Source organism: Strongylocentrotus purpuratus, unplaced genomic scaffold, assembly GCF_000002235.5.
Source record: "Strongylocentrotus purpuratus isolate Spur 01 unplaced genomic scaffold, Spur_5.0 spur5_scaffold_6, whole genome shotgun sequence".
Taxonomy (NCBI): domain Eukaryota; kingdom Metazoa; phylum Echinodermata; class Echinoidea; order Camarodonta; family Strongylocentrotidae; genus Strongylocentrotus; species Strongylocentrotus purpuratus.
In genome coordinates, this window is record NW_022145612.1 from 6,869,197 (window position 1) to 6,872,559 (window position 3,363).

General features: G+C 33.7%; 1 long non-coding RNA gene across 1 annotated transcript; it reads right to left on the reverse strand.

Moving 5' to 3' along the window:
- Positions 1-1,733: 1,733 nt before the first annotated feature.
- On the reverse strand, positions 1,734-2,764 carry LOC105438419. The gene is made up of 2 exons (XR_970959.2): positions 2,469-2,764; positions 1,734-1,842 (listed from the first exon to the last, which is right to left on the reverse strand). It is a non-coding gene; the product is annotated as an uncharacterized LOC105438419 (long non-coding RNA).
- Positions 2,765-3,363: the final 599 nt, after the last annotated feature.

The following is a 3,363-nucleotide window of genomic DNA, read 5'->3' on the forward strand; positions in this document are numbered from 1 at the left end:
AAGACACGTGTATGTTCTGCCCACGATGATGCTTAAGGTGACATACTATGTGTACATACATGTGAAAAAGCACGTAGCTGTTTGTATATTTGATTAAGTACTTAGTTTGAAATATGTTCTAAATTTAGTGCCCATTTTGCCATTGAACTTGTTGTATAACAGGACTTATGCAATACAATTTTGCTAGTAGTTATGGATCATATTTGGGGTAGCCAATAGAAAAACTATCACTTTCTAAATTGAGTGCTTCATTTATTCATATGTGCAATTATGAATTTATGATAGATTACATTTGTTTTATATCTACAGTTCTATGGAACTGTCTCTTCTCACAATGTAGGACATCTTCTGATATTGCTTTTGATATTGTTAGAAATATGAATAAAGCACGTGCCAGCGCACACGAACACACCACGAGGTGCTGCTGTATGTAGAGCCATACAGCTAGCTGCAGGAGGCTACCTTTCACCTTTGTACTTTGCTCATTGCAGCCAGCACTGGCCCTGTTTTCACGAGGTACGAACAATCAAACATATCTTTTCATAAGATATACATTGTGAGTATGTCTTGTACAAGACAGGAGAATAAAGAAGGCATTATTTAATTACTCTGTCTGTATTTGTTCATCTATTCTCAAATAATATAAGCCCTCTACTATATCATGATTTTAAAAAAAAGTAGATATAGACTTTTTTGTTAAGGAATTTAGCTGGAGTTGCATAATTTGTTCTTCTTTTGGAGCAACGGGAGAGATACCGGTGTAAACTGGACCCGATGTCGTTCTTGCTTTGGCTGTCTATACACTTAACTTGACCCTTAGTGTATGATCATTAGAGAGAAGAAAAGTCAATTTGCTAAGAGAGCATGCCTTCAGAATGTGGTCAGATTGTCAACTTAGACCATTCTTTATGCATTCGATCTCACGGATCTGCCCTTTCATTGGCATGCTAGAACCATTAAGAAATTTGCATTACATTATTACATGCACCATTTATGCAATGATTTTATAAGTTGGGCTATTTTCTGGAAAACTTGAATGTTCATGCTTCGAGACAGGAATGTTTTAGTTGTGTCTTCATTTAAAGAAGTTAGTCAGTTGTGATATGATTTTTTTCAGAATTAATTGTGAGCAGACATTTTACAAGGCTGCATATGATTCAACGATGTGTATTTCTATATTCATGGGCTTGTGTTATAGTAAGGAATCTTTCTGAACTTTGTGGAATTTTGACAAACGCAATGTTTTTAAAAAATCCCTCTTTTTTAAGGCCTAATGTTATGGACTACAAGCATGCTCAGGGAGCTGCTAAATGTATGCTCTAATCACCTCTATAAAAAATTAAAAAATCAACAATGGCAAATTTACAATATTTGAATACGTTCACTTGGTTGTTCTGGAAAAGCCTGAAAGATGTCAAACACACACAAGCAAATTGGTTTTCAGCATCTAAGTTGAAATTCTAAAAATAAGTTGTCACTGATACATTCTTGGTTTTATTTTTTAATACCAGTTATTTACAGATATCATTGCTATAAGTAATACTCTGGTTACACCACCCATTACAAACAAACCAATAGCCAATAAAATGTCGGCTCATAGGGGGTAACGTACATTTTTATTCAGTGTGGCTGCCTTCATAAATCTTTATATGAAGGAGTTTCGTCTAACAATAAATCCAACTGTTGTTATTCACAAGGCACACCGATGAAAAGTAACACTGGAAACAATTTGCTAAAGTCCAACCAACTTCTGTTTTATTCAGCAACTCGTAACTTCACTTTCATATCTTCGGTAAAACCTTCAGGTTAATTACTATCTCCGGTAAACCTTCAGATAACAATCTGTAATGATAATAAACAAACAAACAAATAATGAATAAATGTTTCAGCATGTAAGCATATAAAAACCCTATAGCTAAATTAAAGATACTGATTACAACACATTAATATATGACACAAGATTAAAGTTAAACTGGATTAAATATCTATGTGAACACACCCTGCATTGAAACTATGCAGTAAACTATTAAACAGTACACACAAGCAAACGTACATGAGTGTGAACAGGGCCGCATTCAGATGCGGTTCGTCACTTAAGTTCCTGTGCTAAATAACTAACAAAGAAAATTGTTTCTTTCCTAAACACTTAGTTTTGCTCTAAATTCGACATGAACTATATATATAATAAACAAGTTATCATCTACATAGTAGCAGAATCTTTGCTACTTTGAAACACTTAAATGTACTGTAACTTCTGCTGACGAAGACAAAGAACTCGGCTTTCTACACTATACATTATACACACTCATCTCTTTGTCTACTCCTAAAAGCTTGGTACAACATCTAACATCATCTTTACGAAACTCCTATAAAGTTCTACCAAACTCAACTGAGATTATATTAAGATACATCCTAGCATTCTAGTATATATCAAATAACATATATAGAAATAGATATCGTATTCTTACCGAATTGGGCCTGTAGTTTGTTCCACAAAATAACTAAAAACTTTCTGCTGCAATGTTATGTAACTCGGACCTTACTGCATCACTTCGACATTCAGAATGACTGGGGTTTGCTTCTCCCAGAACATAGGTGGAGGAGAACAAAGAACTTCCTGTCTCTGTGACTAGTAGTATAATCTTAAAGTAAACAATAGCCCCCAAGATATGCTGGTAGGCATATTAAGACACTGGTAGTCTCATAATAAGACTCTTCAAACTATATAAGAAATGCACATTTCTTCACTACATCCTGATGTAGTGACATTCAGTCTGTTCTGTTTTTCACCATATGATATTGTGTTTTGTCTATGATTATATCGTATGTAACACCAAGGAGGAACTAAATTTCTGTATTATTTAAATCTGGAATATTTCATCTTTAATTCAATCTTGAATCTTGAATTATTGGTCTGGTATCAGTTTCATCTGTGTGACTGGGGTTTAGTGTTTGGTATGTTGTTTCAAATCTGTTACATTCTCCTCTATTTTTCTTTAAATTGTACTTGTTTACTTGCAAAACTTTAAATTTCAATCAAAGTATACCTTCACAATAATCACAAGATAATCCTTTAGAGTAAGAAGACAGTATAGTAGTGGTTGTTTTGATGTAGCTCTTTTACAGAACCAGATTTATGGGTTTATGAATAGAGTAGGTTTAACCACAGAGGTTTATTTGGTCGGGGTGTTTTCATGGGGTAGATGTTTTTCTGTATCCAGAGGTTTTTCAACATTTGGGAATTAGTGTCCTTAGAAAAGTGTCCTTAGAAAAACTTACAAAATGTATTTTTCTACAAGGTATTAAAGATTATTTACTAAAAATGCATTTAAAGAAGAAACTACAGTTGTATGTAGGCAAGTC